Source organism: Spinacia oleracea, chromosome 4 (genome assembly GCF_020520425.1).
Source record: "Spinacia oleracea cultivar Varoflay chromosome 4, BTI_SOV_V1, whole genome shotgun sequence".
In the NCBI taxonomy this organism is placed as follows: Eukaryota; Viridiplantae; Streptophyta; class Magnoliopsida; order Caryophyllales; family Amaranthaceae; genus Spinacia; species Spinacia oleracea.
The window spans coordinates 85,186,921-85,208,152 of NC_079490.1; the positions used below are offsets into that span (position 1 = coordinate 85,186,921).

The 21,232-nt window shown below is 34.2% G+C and overlaps 2 long non-coding RNA genes across 2 annotated transcripts; both read right to left on the bottom strand.

Annotated features, from left to right (window-relative positions):
• Positions 1-7,858: 7,858 nt before the first annotated feature.
• LOC110804299 (uncharacterized) lies at positions 7,859-10,931 on the bottom strand. Its single transcript, XR_008918746.1, has 2 exons — positions 10,520-10,931; positions 7,859-8,381 (listed from the first exon to the last, which is right to left on the bottom strand). It is a non-coding gene; the product is annotated as an uncharacterized lncRNA (long non-coding RNA).
• A 2,849-nt stretch (positions 10,932-13,780) lies between these two features.
• On the bottom strand, positions 13,781-15,310 carry LOC110804303 (uncharacterized). The gene is made up of 4 exons (XR_002537682.2): positions 15,134-15,310; positions 14,886-15,032; positions 14,713-14,798; positions 13,781-14,016 (listed from the first exon to the last, which is right to left on the bottom strand). It is a non-coding gene; the product is annotated as an uncharacterized lncRNA (long non-coding RNA).
• Between the last annotated feature and the right edge of the window lie 5,922 nt (positions 15,311-21,232).

Here is a 21,232-nt window from a genome sequence, read left to right on the forward strand (position 1 = left end):
GGTTTCCGGTAAGTTATTTTTTACAAAAAAAAAGTGAATCTATTTAATATTTAGCTTGTGTTTCTACTATTCAAACTCATGTGATTTGTTGTGTTTCGACCTTTCTTTTGAAATCCATTTATAACATGAAATACAAGGAGCCAAATCTTTTCTATACTAATATTCACTTTATCTAATTTAATGCAAAATCGCCTCATATATTAGCATTTGTAACAAGCTCGTAGGTTGGTATTGTTCTTACTATTCCTTTATAGTACAACATCATTCTAAATGTGGCATGGCAAACATCTTTTCGTGGCGAAACAAGTAGTTGCACATAATTGAAGTTTTATCTTTAATATTTAAGAAAACAATAGTGTCTATTTACACTATAAATGATAGTGATCTATGTATAATGAAATAAATAGGGTTTAAATACAAAACAACCAGATTTCAAATCTATTTAGTAAGATGTTCTTTACTAGAAGAAACTTGTATCTATTTCATTGTTATTAAGTTTGTGTTTTTTTATTCAAACTCGCATGATTTGTTGCGTTTCGACCTTTCTTTTCTTAATCCATTTATATAACATGAAATACAGGAGCCAAATCAATTCTATACTAATATTCACTTTATCGAATTAAATGGAAAGTTCGCGTCATATATTAGTATTATATCACAATTGTTACAAGCTCGTATGTTGGTATTTTCCTTACTATTCCTTTATAGTATAACATCATTCCAATACTAGTATGAAAAGAATCCTTTCGTGGAGAAACAAGTAGTTATTTAGCTTAAATATATCTATTATTCAAAATTATATGTATATAATAACAAGAATATGGATGAAATATTTTACAACAATGTTTTTGTGCTTTCCAGTAAGTTATTTTTAACTGAAAAAATTGAATATAATATTATTTTTAACTGAAAAAATTGAATATAATATGGTTTCTTGTAAGCAAGAAAATACAAACATTCAATTATTAGAATTGAATAGTTCTCCAAACTCATAGTATATTAGTATTGTTATTACTATTCCTTTATAGTGGAACATATTACAATATTAGTTCTGAAATAATATTTTCGATGAGAAACAAATAGTTCAGAAAATAGAAATTTCTATTTGTTATATAAATGATATTTAACTCTATATAACAACCTGAATATATATGGTTGAAACCTAGCTTGTACTATCGGGTTTTTGGGCTTTCTAGTGAGTTGCTTTTTCCATGAAATAAACAAATTTGAATCTATTATTCTTTAGCTTGTATATATCTACTATTCAAAATCATATTATTTAACTATATATATAATAACAGAAATATGGATGAAATCATTTACAACAGTGTTTTTATGGTTTCTAGTAAGTTAATTTTTATGAAAAAAATTGAATCTATTTATTATTTAGCTTGTGTATCTATTATTCAAAATCATATGATTTGTTAAGTTTAAACCGTTCTTGTGTAATATATGCATTTATGATAGGGCTCCCCAAATAGAAGCCAAAATTCGAATAAAAGCAGCCCGCGCAACCATTCGGTCGCACAGACCTTTTGTGCGACCGAACGTAAAAGAGTCATTCGAGCAAATACTGGATCCTGTGCGAGCGAAGGCAGTGAAGAACACTTCCTTCGTCATGTGCTACCGAACGAAGAACCATGTTCGGTCGAATGGGGTTTCTTTGGCTCATAATTCCTCTGCAGCATGATTCGCTCGAACGAAAGGCTTTGTGCGGGCGCAAAACTCTTGTGCGGTTGAGTAGAGAGCCTTGTGCGGTCGCATCCCAAATTAGGGACATTCTGCCTCCAAAAGCCAAACCTGTGCGACCGAACAACAGAGCACGTTCGGTCTCACAAAACCTGTGCTGTCGAATAGTACGCTCTGCGATCGCATCCCAAATTAGGGACATTCTGACTCCAAAAATCAATCATGTGCGACCGAACAACAGAGCACGTTCGATCGTACAAAACTGGATATTCCTTGTGCCCATTTGCACTCCTCTGTTCGGGCGCACAAACCATCACTCGATCGCACAAGCCCTGTTTTGGCTTGATTTTACTTGTTTTCCATCACTTTTCATCATAATCACCTATAAAGCACAAGATGGAACGAAACTTATAAAATTCACACAAAAAGCTACAAAAACTATAAAAAAGTATAAAAACTAACATAAAATCCTAAGCTAAATCAATTTACATATTATTTAACACGAGAAACCAATTAATATGGTTTCTTGTAAGCAAGAAAATACAAACATTCAATTATTAGAATTGAATAGTTCTCCAAACTCATAGTATATTAGTATTGTTATTACTATTCCTTTATCTCTGTTATTTCAGAAAATAGAAATTTCTATTTGTTATATAAATGATATTTAACTCTATATAACAACCTGAATATATATGGTTGAAACCTAGCTTGTACTATCGGGTTTTTGGGCTTTCTAGTGAGTTGCTTTTTCCATGAAATAAACAAATTTGAATCTATTATTATTTAGCTTGTATATATCTACTATTCAAAATCATATTATTTAACTATATATATAATAACAGAAATATGGATGAAATCATTTACAACAGTGTTTTTATGGTTTCTAGTAAGTTAATTTTTATGAAAAAAATTGAATCTATTTATTATTTAGCTTGTGTATCTATTATTCAAAATCATATGATTTGTTAAGTTTAAACCGTTCTTGTGGAATATATGCATTTATGATAGGGTGTTTTTCCCCAAATAGAAGCCAAAATTCGAATAAGAGCAGCCCGCGCAACCATTCGGTCGCACAGACCTTTTGTGCGACCGAACGTAGAAGAGTCATTCGAGCAAATACTGGGTCCTGTGCGAGGGAAGGCAGCGAAGAACACTTCCTTCGTCATGTGCGACCGAACGAAGAACCATGTTCGGTCGAATGGGGTTTCTTTGGCTCATAATTCATCTGCAGCATGATTCGCTCGAACAAAAGGCTTTGTGCGGGCGCACAACTCTTGTGCGGTCGAGTAGAGAGCCTTGTGCGGTCGCATCCCAAATTAGGGACATTCTGCCTCCAAAAACCAAACCTGTGCGACCGAACAACAGAGCACGTTCGGTCGCACAAAACCTGTGCTGTCGAATAGTACGCTCTGCACGTTCGGTCGCACAAAACCTGTGCTGTCGAATAGTACGCTCTGCGATCGCATCCCAAATTAGGGACATTCTGACTCCAAAAATCAATCCTGTGCGACCGAACAACAGAGCACGTTCGATCGCACAGAACTGGATATTCCTTGTGCCCATTTGCACTCCTCTGTTCGGGCGCACAAACCATCACTCGATCGCACAAGCCCTGTTTTGGTTTGATTCTACTTGTTTTCCATCACTTTTCATCATAATCACCTATAAAGCACAAGATGGAACGAAACTTATAAAATTCACACAAAAAGCTACAAAAACTATAAAAAAGTATAAAAACTAACATAAAATCCTAAGCTAAATCAATTTACATATTATTTAACACGAGAAACCAATTAATATGGTTTCTTGTAAGGAAGAAAATACAAACATTCAATTATTAGAATTGAATGGTTCTCCAAACTCATATTATATTAGTATTGTTATTACTATTCCTTTATAGTGGAACATATTACAATATTAGTTCTGAAATAATATTTTCGATGAGAAACAAATAGTTGCACATGATTTAAATTTTATCTCTGTTATTTCAGAAAATAGAAATTTCTATTTATTATATAAATAATATTTAACTCTAAATAACAACTTGAATATGGTTGAAACCTTGTACTATCGGGTTTTTGGGCTTTCTAATGAGTTGTTTTTTCCATGAAATAAACAAATTTGAATCTATTATTATTTAGCTTGTATATATCTATTATTCAAAATTATATATTTAACTATATATAATAATAGAAATATGGATGAAATAATTTACAACAGTGTGTTTGTGGTTTCCAGTAAGTTATTTTTACGAAAAAAATTGAATCTATTTATTATTTAGCTTGTGTATCTATTATTCAAAATCATATGATTTGTTAAGTTTAATCCGTTCTTGTGGAATTTATGCATTTACATATTATTTAACACGAGGAACCAATATGGTTTCTTGTAAGCGTGAAAATACAAACATTCGATTATTAGAATTGAATAGTTCTCCAAACTCATATATAGTATATTAGTATTGTTTTTACTATTCATTTATAGTATAACATCATTCCAATAGTGGTATGAAAAATATACTCTATAAATGATTTTTAACTCTATAATGTCAATTTACTCTACAATTGTTACAAGCCCGTATGTTGATATGGTTCTTACTATTCCTTTGTAGTATAACATCATTCCAATAGTGGTATGCAAAACATCTTTTCGTGGAGAAACAAGTAGTTGCACATAATTTAAGTTTTATCTTTAATATTTAAGAAAACAAGAGTGTCTATTTACTGAACTGATAGATAACTACATATAATGAAATAAATAGGGTTTATATACAGAACAATTAGATTTGAATTCCATGCAGTAAGATGTTCTTTACTAGAAGAAACTTTAATCCATTTCATTTTTATTAAGTTTGTGTTTCTATTATTCAAACTCATGTGATTTGTTGTGTTTCGACCTTTCTTTCTTAATTCATTTATATAACATGAAATACAAGGAGTCAAACCTATTCTATACTAATATTCAATTTATCGAATTTAATTCGAAGTTCGCCTCATATATTAACATTTTATCACAATTGTTACACGCTCGTATGTTGGTATTGTTCTTACTATTCCTTTATAGTATAACAGCATTCCAATAGTAGTATGGAAAACATCTTTTCGTGGAAAACAAGTAGTTGCACATAATTTAACTTTTATTTTTAATATTTAAGAAAACAAGAGTGTCAATTTACTCTATATAGGATAGATAACTACGTATAATGAAATAAACAGGGTTTAAATAAAGAACAAACAGAAATGAAATCCATGCAGTAAGATGTTTTTTACTAGAAGAAACTTTAATCCACTTCATTGTTATTAAGCATGTTTTTCTATTATTCAAACTCATGTGATTTGTATTTCGACCTTTCTTTTGAAATCCATTTATATAACATGAAATACGAGGAGTCAAATCTATTCTATACTAATATTCACTTTATAGAATTGAATGGAAAGTTCCCCTCATATATTAGTATTATATCAAAATCGTATGTTGGTATTTTTCTTACTATTCCTTTAAAGTATAACATCATTCCAATACTAGTATGGAAAGAATCCTTTCGTGAAGAAACACGAAGTTGCACATGATTTAAACTTTATCTCTGTTATTTCAGAAAATAAAATTTCTATTTAATATATAAATGATATTTAACTCTATATAACAACCTGAATATGGTTGAAACCTTGTACTATCGGGTTTTTGGGCTTTCTAGTGAGTTGTTTTTTCCATGAAATAAACAAATTTGAATCTATTATTATTTAGCTTGTATATATCTACTATTAAAAATCATATTATTTAACTATATATTATAACAGAAATATGGATGAAATCATTTACAACAGGGTTTTTATGGTTTCCAGTAAGTTAATTTTTATGCAAAAAATTGAATCTATTTATTATTTAGCTTGTGTATCTATTATTCAAAATCATATGATTTGTTAAGTTTAAACCGTTCTTGTGGAATCTATGCATTTACATATTATTTAACACGAGGAACCAATATGGTTTATTGTAAGTGTGAAAATACAAGCTTTCAATTATTCGAATTGAATAGTTCTTCAAACTCATATATTAGTATTGTTATTACTATTCCTTTATAGTGGAACATATTACAATATTAGTTCTGAAATAATATTTTCGTTGAGAAACAAATAGTTTCACATGATTTAAAATTTATCTCTTTATAAGAAAATAGAAATTTCTATTTATTATATAAATGATATTTAACTCTATATAATAACATGAATATGGTTGAAATTAATATTGTACTATCGGGTTTTTGGGCTTCCTAGTGAGTTATTTTTTCCATGAAATAAACAAATTTGAATCTATTATTATTTAGCTTGTATATATTGATTATTCAAAATCATATTATTTAACTATATATAATAACAGGAATATGGATGAAATCATTTACAACAGTATTTTTGTGGTTTTCAGTAAGTTATTTTTTACGAAAAAAACTAAATCTATTTATTATTTAGCTTGTGTATCTATTATTCAAATCATATGATTTGTTAAGTTTAAACCATTCTTGTGGATTCTATGCATTTACATATGATTTAGCACGAGGAACCAATATGGTTTATTGTAAGTGTGAAAATATAAGCTTTCAATTATTCAAATTGAATAGTTCTCCAAACTCATAGTATATTAGTATTGTTATTACTATTCCTTTAGAGTGGAACATATTACAATATTAGTTCTGAAATAATATTTTCGTTGAGAAACAAATAGTTGCACATGATTTAAAATTTATCTCTTTATACGAAAATAGAAATTTCTATTATTACATAAATGATATTTAACTCTATATAATAACATGAATATGGTTGAAACCTTGTACTATTGGGTTTTTGGGCTTTCTAGTGAGTTGTTTTTTTCATGAAATAAACAAACTTGAATCTATTATTATTTAGCTTGTATATATCTATTATTCAAAATTATATATTTAACTATATATAATAACAGAAATATGGATTTAATTAATTTACAACAGTGTGTTTGTGGTTTCCAGTAAGTTATTTTTTACGAAAAAAACTGAATCTATTTATTATTTAGCTTGTGTATCTATTATTCAAAATCATATGATTTGTTAAGTTTAAATCGTTCTTGTGAAATCTATGCATTTACATATTATTTAACACGAGGAACCAATATGGTTTCTTGTAAGTGTGAAAATACAAGCTTTCAATTATTCGAATTGATCTCCAAACTCATATATTAGTATTGTTATTACTGTTCCTTTATATTGGAACATATTACAATATTAGTTCTGAAATAATATTTTCATTGTGAAACAAATAGTTGTACATGATTTAAAATTTATCGCTTTATAAGAAAATAGAAATTTCTATTTATTATATAAATGATATTTAACTCTATATAATAACATGAATATGGTTGAAACCTTGTACTATCGGGTTTTGGGGCTTTCTAGTGAGTTGTTTTTTCCATGAAACAAACAAATTTGAATCTATTATTATTTAGCTTGTATATATTGATTATTCAAAATCACATTATTTAACTATATATAATAACAGAAATATGGATGAAATAATTTACAACAGTGTTTTTGTGGTTTCCAGTAAGTTATTTTTTACGAAAAAAACTGAATCTATTTATTATTTAGCTTGTGTGTCTATTATTCAAAATCATACGATTTGTTATGTTTAGACCGTTTTTGTGGAATCAATATTCAATTTTTGTAAGACGAGGAATCAATATTGTTTCTTGTAAGCGGGATTAAGGATTAAGGATTTTTATGCCTCTGTTTACTATTTTTCTATATTCTTCTTCTCTTGAATTCTCACTACTTGCTGTGTTAGCTGTGTTTATATCAAGGCTTTCTATGTATCAAGTAAAACTTTCTGAACAACAATGAAAATATCAATAACCACAGAGATACTAGTTTAAATCAATGAAGTCTTTCTATACACAAAGTATGAAATATAACTTTTGAGGTCTCCAATGGCCTGTGCCATATTCAAAGTATTCTAATTTGCTCGATACAATTGGTACGACAAATAAATACATGTACAACATAAATTCAGTACTTGTTACAACATTGATTTCATTTGTAACAATAGAACAGGGGATACTTAAAGGCCTTAACTCTTCATTGGCTTACTATACACTCATTCTATGTACTCATACTCAATCTTCAGATGCTTTGATAAACAAATTCATGGAACAACCGCCATTCTTTTCCATATAATCATAGGCTCAACTACAAGTAATTTCGATCATTTAGTATACAATTCCTCAAACAACTGAACTGAAGGTTCACTTCATCAATTCCCATCACAATATAGCTTTGATAAAATCAAGGTTTAGAGTGTCTCGAATTATAAGATACAACCAAAGAAACAAAACTAATGTAATACCCGAAGACATAATCGTCTGCTCCAATTCCATAGGAAGCTTCTTCCCTCCTCTAGCTGCCTCTATCAGTATCAATGCCAAAGTACCCCATCTAATGCTGGCAATGGTAACAGATTGATCACTGCTAAATTTATATTCAACACTGCTGCGAATTGGTAAAGTCCATCAATGTTCGATCTCGCTACTTCTGCCCCAACTGCGATAATTGCGACTGGTTTTAATAACATCAACAACTTCGAATACTGTTTTTTGGCCTGTTTTGAGCAATTGAAGGCCATTAACAGATAGAATCACATCTCCAGGAAGTAATCCATCTCGTGATGCTGCCGAAAAAGGGCGTACATCAGGAACAAGCACCTCAGGAAAGGCTTCTTGTACAGGCAAACCAACAGATACAATTTGTACAAAAATTATGATGAAAGCAAATATAACATTGGCAATAACACCAGCTGAAACAACTATAATCCTATCGAAAACAGGGCTACCCCTACAAAAACCCCATTTCATGTCGAAAATCTATGCAGAAGATCACTTTAGAGTGGGTTCATGAATTCATTGGTTGGTTTATCTTACATATTCAACATCTCCATCACCCATACATCCAAGGAAGCCTCAGAAATCTGAACCACAGACAAACAACCATATGATTCAAACAAATACATCCTATTTCCTTTCCCATCACTCATTTCATCAGGCAAATAAATCTTTCTCCAAACATCTCTCTCCAAATCTAATACTTCACTAGTATACATGAATAACTCACTGTCAACCAATGTAGCATTCCACTTACAAATACAACCTGATTTCTGCTCATTTGGGTGAAATGTTCCTCCTGCAAACTCACAAACTTCCTCCATTTGTTTCACAATATCTAACAAAATTGAATCCAAACACTTCAGGAAAACCTCTAATTAAGGGGGTAACACTTCATGCAATCATTGATGCATGTCATAGTGGAACCATCCTCGATGTCGAGTACCTGTATGATCTAAAAGGGTAAGAATCACATCTTCCCGACTTCAGGTCATGCTTAAAGCACTTGATTCCTATCCCTCTATGCTTTCTAAGTGGAGAATTCTGTTATTCTGAATCTATACTATACTATATGTTAGCTTTGCTTCAACTATTTTAACTTCAGGCTAAAGGAAATGCTTCGAGGGCAAATTCATTTTGCCAAATAGCTAATGATTTCCATTAGACTGGAACTCTGTCTAATTTCTCGGTTACAGGTAGACAATAAATAAGTCATTTCTTGGAAAGTGGATAAGTTTATAGTGGTCTGTCTTTCAGAGGATAGTTTGAGTGGACATTATTGTGAAGTAAAAAAGATATGTTGATAAACTTCTGCTATAGACAATAAGACATGTCAATTTTCCCTCGAATGCATTGTTTGTTTAGGATTTTCTTTCCAAAATTTTCAATTCACTATAGAAGTCCAACTTTCAATATTTGTACTATTAAACTGTTCTTATTTTGAACACAGTATCAATTCCGTTAAAAATGGCTTTTTTATTTCTTACAAGTTGATTTCTGTTATGAATGCAGGCTTTTACTAAAAAGGGCATGAGTGGCGTCATGACACATTGTTTTATCCAAGCTATTTTGAGTTAATTGAAGTTGACATACTTTGAGCTATTGAATACTGTGCAAGAGACCATTCTGGAGACCTTTGCATCAAGATGCATCAGTTCTAAGCTCGTTGATAAGCTGTTATACCGCCAATTATCACTGGAAGGTTTTTGTTTCTTTTGAATCCCCCCTTCCATTTTCGACACTTTACCCTTATAATCACAGTACTAGCTTACTAGTTTTAATAAAGCAAAGGAACACAATCTTTTGAGAAATTTGAATTTACTCCACCATAATTTTGCTTTCCTTAGTCTACTTCTTTGAAATTTATTGATATTTTTTTGCAGTTTCTGTCACAGGAGCCGCAGCTATCTTCTTCTGAAATGTTCGATTCTGAAATACAAAGTTCATTTTCTGATCATCTCGATGAGCAAGTAAGCTTTGCACAAGCTCCCCGCTCAATTCTTTATGTGGCAAGTAAATTGTTAGAAATTTGTGTATCATGCTTTCTAATTGTGCATAATCATTGACATATTTCCTTTGTGTCATGTTGAAGTTACCAACTATTCAATTACCTATTCATTAATCCCAAATCAGTCAAGTAAACAGAAAGTTACCTGAAAGAATTTTGCTGCATTACATACTCTGTAAATGGTAAATAGAAACTAATTTGAATACTTGAGAACAGAACAGAAAGACAACTCACAATTCATCATACTCTGATATTCATCACATTTCATCATACCTCTTAAATTCGACTTAAGATCAAAGAAAACACAGAATTCATTGTCAATTACGATTGTGAGATCATTATACCTTTGAACTGAGATTAATTGACAATTACATTCAATCGAATCCATATTCTTGATTCAATTAAGAGTAAATTACATACCTCTATATAGAATAGTACTCCAAACCGCCTCTAATAAGATCTTCGATACCAGGAAATTAGGGTTGATGTTCTTCCCCAATTTATGCCTCGAAAATCCAAATCAGAATTAAGCCCATTTTGAAGTTACATTGATTGTCGGAATCATAATAGAGAATCGGTTGATAGAGAGCGGGAAATTGAGCTGGATATGAAGTACGCAATGGAGGATTTGGGAGCTTGAAAAACACGGTGAAGAAAATGAGGGAGATTGGAGAAAAGAAGGGGAAAATCACTTTGTATTGCAGTTGTATTCTTGATGTATTCGTAACCATATACGTATTCTATTTGCCATGTCATGCATAGCCATTCACTCTTTCTCTTGCCCAGTCATATGCTATTATCTACTCCCCCCGTCCCTTAATACTCGCACCGGTTTGACCGCTGCGGAGTTTAAGACATTTGAATTGACTTATTAATTTAATAGGTGTTAGTTGATAGTGGGGTATTTTTTTAATATAGTTAGTGGGAAATGTGTAAGGGGTAGGGAGTGGTGAGTGTGGGGTGTGAATTTTTAAATGATTTTTTGTAGGGAGTAGGGGTGTAGGTGGGGTAGTAGGTAAGTGTGAGAAATAATATAATATTGATAAAGACTTACATTTATAGAAGCGGTGCAAGTATTAAGGGACGGCCCGGAAAGGAAAGCGGTGCGAGTATTAAGGGACGGAGGGAGTAGTAAGAAATTAATTTATTTTTATTTTTTAATAAAATAATATTATTATATGCTATATTGGCTACTGTAACCCATACACTACAAAATTATGCATCAATTAGAGATGGATTTTGAGACGGATACAATAAACGTCTCAAACTTGAGACGGGTTACTAAATTTTCGTCTCTAAATTAAAATTGAGATGAAATTTTACATGGAGTTTCAAAAATTCCGTCTCAAATATGTAACGGATTTGCGAGAATTCCGTCTCAAATTTTTTTGAGACGCCATCTATAGTGACGCCCTATTTTCGTCTCAAATCCGTCTCTAAGCATCATTTTGAGACGGATTTGGACTATATAGAGACGAAATTCCTCATCTCTATAAAATGATTATTTTTTAGTGATATAGTATATGGACTAAAACTTCCTCTGCTACAATTGCTTGGAGAGTGAGTGTGGATGGTAGAAAAAAAATGAGGGTAGAACCCGCTTGAAGCTTGGGGATGGGCTTACCAGTCACATCAGAGGTTAACAAATTATTATTATGAGGCATGTACTATTTTCATATCTATAAACAATTTTTGTTTCCATGCATAAACAAAACGATAGATAAAAAGGATACTAGAAAATAAAAATTCAAAAAAAGTAGATATTGGCGAGAAAATTTTGCACCTCCTGATATGTGTCACTACTGATGTATGTAATACTTCCTCCGTCCCTGGATGTTTTTTCAGTTTACCATTTGTTGCGATTATTAAGGAGAAAGAAACATTACAAGATTAACCATAATTGTTGTACTTTTCTAAGGAATTGTAAGAAAACAAAACAATTGTTAAGGTTGTGAGCCAATAGAATTTAAGGAATAAAAGTATCAATTCATTAATTAATCTAAACTTAAACCAACCAATGAGATTGCAAGATCTCATTACAACAAATCACATATAAACGGGCGAGTTTTATCGCCATTTTTGGTCAAAAAAATCTCCCTATTTGATCTAAGAGGGCGATTTTTTGTCGTCCTTAGGATCGACCTATTACCTCCGACGCCGTAGATCAAAGAGGGCGATATTAATTGTCGCCTCCTTTGATATGGATCAAATAGGGTGACTAATAGTCATCTTGGTAGTAATTGATCAAATAGGGCGATTTGTGTCGCCACATTTGAGCACCTCAAAGATGGCGAATTTACTCGCCATTTTAGATTTTGTACCTAAAAAGGCGATTTCTGTCGCCACATTTGAGCACTTCAAATATGGAGATTCTGCTAGCCATTTTAGACTGTGTACCTAAAAGGGTGATTAAACGCGTCTCCTTTGACTGATTCAATTAGGGAAGTGAAAATTGCCTTTATAGATCGTACATCAAATACAACGATTTTACTCGCCCTTTTAGATACAATGTAATAGGACAACTTAACAATCGCCCTTGTTGTTTCGAGACCAACGTAGGTCTCTTTTTCTTTATATTGTTCCTGTGTGAAAAAGGTCTACATAAAATATTTTACACCTGTATAGAAAATTCATCAAAAGTTTCAATACCATTGATATTTCAAAAGATACAAAGCACTTATATGCATCTCTTTTTACATCCATCAGCAACACCCAAAAGATGTAACTAAGTTATGTTAAATTAATACTACGAAGTATCATTTACAAAAAGTTGTATTCACAAAGTCTCCATGCATCTCAAAAAGTCGTATAACATCAGATCTTCTCCTTGCATCTCAAAAAACCAACGCCGGCCAAGTGTGATGATAAAGGTCGCAAGTTGCGACAATATTTAGTTGTCGCAATCTTAAGTGTCGGAATTTAATTGGTACACATAGACGCCACGTAGGGTATGCGTCATCAGATTATTTTTACTATCAATACAATATTTTTACTATGAAAAAATGTAAATAAGGTATTCGAGATAAAAAAGGAAACAAATTAGAATATTAAGATTTCCCTACTTTTTTTTGAAACATGTATAATAGGTTAAAAAAGTTAAATATTTTAGTTTCCAATTTAAATCATGACACATAAGCATGCCATGTCATAATTGTGACACGGCTTAAAGGTCGCATGTTGCGACCTTTATCATTTTCGTAAAAAAAAAAGAATCGTATTTGCTTTCCTGTGACAATTAGACCAACCGAACAATAGAAGTTATAAGTATCATATCCAAATAACTCTATTGTCACTACTACATTTAAGAGCAAATGCAACGGCTAAATCTGTTGCATCAGGCATGTTTACCGTTGCATCAGACCTAGGACAACGGTTAAGGACCGTTGTATCTGCTGGTGTTGCATAAGGTCTAATGCAACGACAAAGAGGTCTTTTACAACGGTATACCTCAACCGTCGCATTAGGTGAATTACTAATACAACGGCAAATATACCTTTTACAACGGTATGAAAAACCGTCAAATTAGGTGACTGGCTAATGCAACTGTCCATTGAACAATGTAAAAAGGGCTATTACAACGGCTATAATTCTCATGGAAATATGTATATTTTTATATGGTGATAATTAATAATAATAATAACCATAATAAGTAAACCTATCATATAAATCTCAATAGGACATAAATTAGGGAATTCCATTGACATCAAAAAGTTGCAAACTTCAGGTATGTACATTATGGCTTTTACAACAAATGACAAATACACCATCAAAACTAAGTTATTGTTCTCCTAAAACAATATTTACAATATTACACCGCAGATTGGATCGCCATTTACATCAACAACCAAGTTTACGAAGTCGTTGAGATTTGTCAGACGTTCGTATTTTATTTAATCTCCTCCACTTAGTCCATGCACCTACAATTTAAAACATTATAATTTAGTTAACGACAAGAAATACTATAGTGAATACTAACTACCTGCAGTACGTACAATAACACAAGTTTCAACCACTAGCTATTAAGTTCTAACACGATAAGAGTAGCTAGGAAAATGACTTGAAGATCACATCTCCTTAAACTGCAACATTTACCAAATGGCAATATTTCTAACACCATTGGTTCTTTAATTTGGAACCAAATTCAACAAACCAAAGTTTAGTACCTATATTGAGGCTTATGATTATGTAATTAGGTTGAAGCATAAAGAAGATTTTCTCATGTGATTTAACTCAAAACCAAACACAAACTGAGGAGACATAGTTTTCTAAGAATTTGCTCCTAAATAAATTTACGGGAAAACATAATTATGTCTTTATGGTGCATAACAAGAAACGATCTATAAAAGGTCCTTGTAGAAACTCTTTAAAAAAGATAATGCATCTAGAGTAATCTAAGTGTGATGACCAAACACCATAAATAAGACAACCTATAATGTCATATCTAGAAAAGTCTCAACAGCAACAACAACAATATTGAAGCCCTTTAATACCAATGATGGGGTCAGCTACATGAAACAAGATTTCATCTCCCGTGATCGTCAACCACGATCCTGTCCCTCCTTTCCGTTCTATAACATCTAAAATCAGATTAAAAACATAGTGAGTAAACTTACCAAGTGAAATGTTCTTTAGTGCCCATCTGGCCATATTAGGGTGGTTAAACTCATATTGCGCACTCAGAGATCTTGTTTTCTAGGACCTGTAACAATGAACGGAAGTTCAGTTCCATTAAAAAAAAGTCAAACTGAAAGAACAGTCAAAACCACAAAATGATTGAAAGTCATACTGTGCGTAGCAAGTCTTCAGCTGCAACGCGCGCAAGTTCCTTTTTTATGGAAGTCCGGACTGCATGAACAACATCAGGATCTGCAACCTCCATCGTATCCATGATCTCCCCTTCTCCGGGGAGAGTTATAGCCTTTGCGATGAATTCCTTTTATTTTAGTGGGGAGAAAAACAGAACCAACATCAGCACCTGTTCTCATTATTGAGAAGTGGGAAAAAAGATGTCTATTCCACAGTTATAAGACTTACTTTATCCAAACTATTGTCGCATAGAATGCTTCTGAGCCCATCAACAAAATTTTCATTCAAATGTAGAGGCTTTTAAGCTAAGCATCAATTTCCTGGTCAGGATCTGTCCAGCCTCCCCACTGCAGCATGGAGAGCCAGTGATGAAACACATTTCACAAATTTTCCAACTTTATAGTTTGTTGTTAGCTGTATATGACATAAATTGACAAAATTTAGAGTTTAGAAGCTGAAATTTAGTTGTTATTATTGATGATCAAAGCAGAAATACAAGGTACAATATATATACATAAGAAGTAATAATCTAGAACCTTCTATAGGTTGTTACTGCTACTAACACACAATATGAGAGTTTGTTATAATAGCTGCCATGTAGACTAGCTGACTCAGCATGAAGGTAAGCATATAATACTCCTTAGAACACTAAGCTTAACAACCCCCCTCAAGATGGAAGGGGATGAGAATCATGCACACCCATCTTGGACAAAAGAAACTGAAATTGACCAGATGCCAAAGGCTTAGTAAACACATTTGATAGTTGTTCCTGTGTAGGAAAGTAGGAGAGTTGTAGAAGCCCTTCAAGCACCTTGTCACGAGAAAAGTGACAATCAATCTCAATGTGTTTCGTCCTTTCATGAAACATTGGATTCTAAGCTATGTGTAATGCTGATTGGTTATCACAGTTAAGAGTAATTGGCTTGAGATTAGAAACTCCCATGCCAATGAGCAGATTGACTATCCAAGTTACTTCTGAGGCAGCAACAGCCATGGCTCTGTACTCAGCTTCTGCTGAACTTTTGGACACTGTGTTTTGCTTCTTTGACTTCCAAGAAATAGGTGAACCTCCTAGTAACAGTACATATCCTGTTACAGATCTTCTAGAATCAGGGAAAGCTGCCCAGTCAGAATCTGAAAATGCTTGCAAAGAAATATTATCTGTAGCCTTCAGTAGAATACCTTGACCCTCGGTGTGAGCCAGATACCTCAAAGTGTGATGTAATGCTGTAACATGAGGTTGTCTTGGGTCTTGTAAAAACTGACTAAGGTACTGGACTGCATAAGACATATCAGGTCTGGTATGTGTTAGAAAGTTGAGTTTTCCAACAACTAACCTGTATTGTTCTGTATCTGTATATGGATCACCATCTGTCTTATATAATTTAAGATTCAGAGGTAGGGGAGTGATGGTTCTTTTGGAGACATCAAAACCACATCCAATAAGAAGTTCCTTAGTGAACTTCCTTTGAGTGAGAATAACCCCATCTGCAGTATATCCTACCTCAATCCCAAGAAAATAATTTAGATATCCCAAATCTTTTATGCTAAACTCTTTGTGAAGATATGCTTTGAGCTCATCAAGTTTAGCAATATTGGTGCCAGTAAGGATGATGTCATCCACATATACAGCAGCTATGTTGATATCTGTGTTTGTCTTGTGAATGAACAAACTGTAATCATACTTAGATTTAACAAAACCTTGAGATTCCAGTGCAGTTAGAAGCTTCTCATGCCACTGTCTAGATGCTTGTTTCAAGCCATAGATAGACTTGATCAATCTGCACACCTTATTGCTAGGATTAGGTACTCCCTCTAGCACTTGCATGTAAACTTCTTCCTTGAGATCACCATGCAAGAAAGCATTGTTCACATCCAGCTTGACTAGAGGCCAATGTTTACTTGCTGCCACTGCAAGTAAACACCTGATTGTGCTCATTTTAACCACATGACTGAAAGTTTCTTCATAATCAATCCCATATTTTTGGTTGAAACCTTTGGCTACTAATCTTGCTTTGCACCGGCCTTTCTAAAGCCCCACTGGATTTTAGCTTCACTTTAAAGACCCATTTGCAACCAATTGCTCTTTTCCCTTTAGGAAATTCTACTAGTTCCCAGGTTAGATTCTGGTCTAAAGCTTCCAATTCTTTCTGCATTGCTTCAAGCCATATCTGATGCTTTGCAGGCTTGCAACTTCCTGATAGGTTAGTGGTTCTGATATATCACATGACTGAGATAAAAAAAAAAGCTTTAAATTCTTCAGGAAAGGCAACATAAGAAACCAGATTTCACCAGTGACTTGGAACAGAATTGGAAGAAGATGTTTGAAGGCTAGCAGAATGGCATATATAGTCATTTAGGTAAGTGGGTGGTTTGTGAGTTCTAGAAGACTGTCTTGTTGGATTAGTTCTGATGATGGGATAGGGAAGACTTTCAGTATCAGATGAACTAGGTGATGTTGAAAGGCTATAGTCTATGGTATTTTTAGAAGAATTTGGTGGATTTATATGATCGGAAAGGGTGGTGTTGTCAGAAGAATTTGGTGAGTTTGTGTGGTCAGAAAATGTTTGTTGAGTTGGTGTGGATGGTGTTGGCGATGTGTGTGAGGGAAAGATTTTTTCTGGTGATGAAAAGTCTGGTGCATCAAATTAAATGAGCTTGGTGAAGCAAAAGTTGGTAAGTATATAGCATTAGTGTAATTAGAAATTGGTGTGTGGTTTTTGTGATAAAGGTGAAATGGAAAGTGCCTTTCATGAAATGTTATGTCTCTTAAACAAAGAACCTGTTTGTGTCAATTTCTAAGACTTTAAAGCCTTCCTGAGATGTAGAATATCCCATAAAAACACAAGGAGTAGCCCTGCCATCCATTTTAGTTCTTCCCACCTTTCAAGTAGAAACATAGCAAAGGCATCCAAAAGTTCTAAGGTGTGAAAGATCAGGTTGTTTTGCATACAGTCTGAAAAAGGGTGAATCTAAACCAATAGATTTAAGTGGCATTCTGTTGATTAAGTATGATGCACACATAACACATTCTCCCCAGAATCTAGCAGGAACCTTTGATTGAAAATAGAGTGCTCTTGCTGTCTCTAAGAGGTGTTTATGTTGTTAGGTTATGATACATATGACAATTCATAAATCATGCGGAAACAACCATTAAGCCAGGAATACATATTATTTACACATAATCATTTAGCATAGTTTAGATGCATACTCTTTGTTGCGTGCCTTCCCTAGCTGCGCCCGAACCGAACAAGAACAAGTCTTTAGGACTCCAAGTGTCGTCCCTCCGTAGATAGTCCACAGCACGTCCGGATCCGCCTTAAGATTGACCAACTAGAATCGCCCCTAAGGTACTATAAATTTTCGGCACTTTTGAGCAAGATGTGTGACTGAATTTTTCTCTCAAAAACTCACTTTGAATACTTGAATAACTCGTTTTAAATTGTGAACCCAGGCCACATATTTATAGGGGTATGGAAAGAGAATTGGAATCCTATTAGGATACGAATTAATTAAATTAGAATTATAATAAAACTCTTATTTAATTAATTTATCAAATAGAATTAGGAATTTAATCATTAAACGAATTCTGCACGTTTTAGGTTTCGTATGCGAACACAAACACTTACGCGAGCATGACCCGCAAGCGTGCAGGCCATGCCCGCGCACAGCCCACACGGCCGCACGGCCCACGCGAGCTACAAGCCCACGCGAGCTGCAGCAATGCTCGCAGCCCACTGCTCGCAGCTGCGCGCGCTGCGCGAGCTGTGCGCGCTGCCACGGCCTGCTGGGCCTGGCCTTGCGCTGGGCCTGGCGTGGCCTTGGCTGTTCGTGTGGCGCGCTTGGCTTGTTGGGCGATGGCCTGGCTTCGTGCTGGGCCCTCGTCCGGCAGGCCTCGTCCGATGCTTATTCGTACGATACGCTTCCGATTAAATTCCCGATTCCGGAATATATTTCCGATACGAACAATATTTAATATTTTCGATTCCGGAATTAATTTCCGTTTCGAACAAATATTTAATATTTCCGTTTCCGGAATTATTTTCCGATTCCGATAATATTTCCGATTCTGACAATATTTCCGTTTCCGGCAATATTTCCGATTCCGGCAATATTTCCATTTCCGATAATATTTCCCGATACGTACCATGTTTCCGTTTCCGGCAACATCTACGACTTGGATAATATTTATATTTCCGATACGATCCATATTTCCGTTTCCGGCAATATCATCGTTTCCGGAGTATTCATTTCTTGCCTGTGACGATCTCAGCTCCCACTGAAACCAAGATTCGTCGATTCCGAATATCCATAGTTGGAGTATTTAATGCCATTAAATACTTGATCCGTTTACGTACTATTTGTGTGACCCTACGGGTTTAGTCAAGAGTAAGCTGTGGATTAATATCATTAATTCCACTTGAACTGAAGCGGCCTCTAGCTAGGCATTCAGCTCACTTGATCTCACTGAATTATTAACTTGTTAATTAATACTGAACCGCATTTATTAGACTTAACATAGAATGCATACTTGGACCAAGGGCATTATTTCCTTCAGTCTCCCACTTGTCCTTAGGGACAAGTGTGCATTTCCTAATTCCTTTGTCGCTCGATGCTTGCTCTTGAACATAAGGTAAGAGTTGTCATCCTTATTATGTCCAGAGGTGTTCCTCGGTTTCAGAGTTCAACTGATCAAATAAACAGATAATCATAGCCTATGATTCATCCGAGCACGGCCATGCATTTCACAGTTTCTAGCTCTCCGAGTGGCCTTGTACAACTTTTAAGCATCTCATCCCGATTTATGGGAGGACAATCCCAATCTTGTGATCTTGAGATTAGACTTCGTTTGATAGGTGATTACCTGAGCGTTGCCTTTATAGCCTCCTTTTACGGTGCGACGGTTGGTCAACGTCAAAGCAACCAGTTCTCAAACAAGTAATCTCAAATCACTCAGGTATTGAGGATTTAGTGTCTAATAATTTTAATGAAATTTACTTATGACAGATTTTCATCTCTTACAGTAAAGTTTCATAGGTCTTGTCCGATACTAGTCTTCCCAAAGTAAGTATCTATGCAAATGATTATGACATTGCCATGTCCACATAGTTCAAGAAACAGAACTACTAGTCATCTTGCATTCTAATCGTCTAACGTTTTCTATGCGTCCAATTTTATAGAAAACTCCGACTAGGGACCATTTTCAACCTTTGACATTCAAGTTCACTTGATAGACATTTCTTAGTCACAGGACTGGTCCTGACAGTCTATCTTGAATATATCGTCAAATTGAAGGGACTCATCATTTAATAAACCACAAATTAAATGGAAAAATGAATTCTTTTCATTTATTGTGAATGATTAACCAATAATGTTTTACAAAGATTTAAACTCTAAAACTTTAAAACATTAAACAGAGACATCAAAGCCATTCTCCAATATGCTTGATTCCCATAGCTGCAGTGTGCGAGTTGTGCTTCGCCTGCGGCAGAGGTTTAGTTAATGGATCTGATATGTTGTCATCAGTACCAATTTTGCTTATCTCGACTTCTTTTCTTTCAACGAACTCTCGTAGAAGGTGAAATCTACGAAGTACATGCTTGACTCTCTGGTGGTGTCTAGGCTCCTTTGCCTGTGCAATAGCTCCGTTATTATCACAATACAGGGCTATTGGTCCTTTAATGGAGGGGACTACACCGAGTTCACCTATGAACTTCCTTAGCCATATAGCTTCCTTTGCTGCTTCATGTGCAGCAATGTACTCCGCTTCAGTTGTAGAATCCGCAATGGTGCTTTGCTTAGCACTTTTCCAGCTTACTGCTCCTCCGTTGAGGCAGAAGACAAACCCAGACTGTGATCTGAAATCATCTTTGTCGGTTTGGAAACTTGCGTCCGTATAGCCTTTAACAATTAATTCATCATCTCCACCATAGACCAGGAAGTCATCTTTGTGCCTTTTCAGGTACTTCAGAATGTTCTTGGCAGCAGTCCAATGCGCCTCTCCTGGGTCTGACTGGTATCTGCTCGTAGCACTGAGTGCGTACGCAACATCCGGGCGTGTACATATCATAGCATACATTATTGAACCAATCAATGATGCATATGGAATCCCATTCAGTCGTCTACGCTCGTCAAGTGTTTTTGGGCACTGAGTCTTGCTTAGAGTCATTCCATGAGACATGGGTAGGTAGCCTCGCTTGGAGTCCGCCATCTTGAACCTATCAAGCACCTTATTTATATAAGTGCTTTGACTAAGTCCAATCATCTTTTTAGATCTATCTCTGTAAATCTTGATGCCCAATATGTACTGTGCTTCTCCTAGATCTT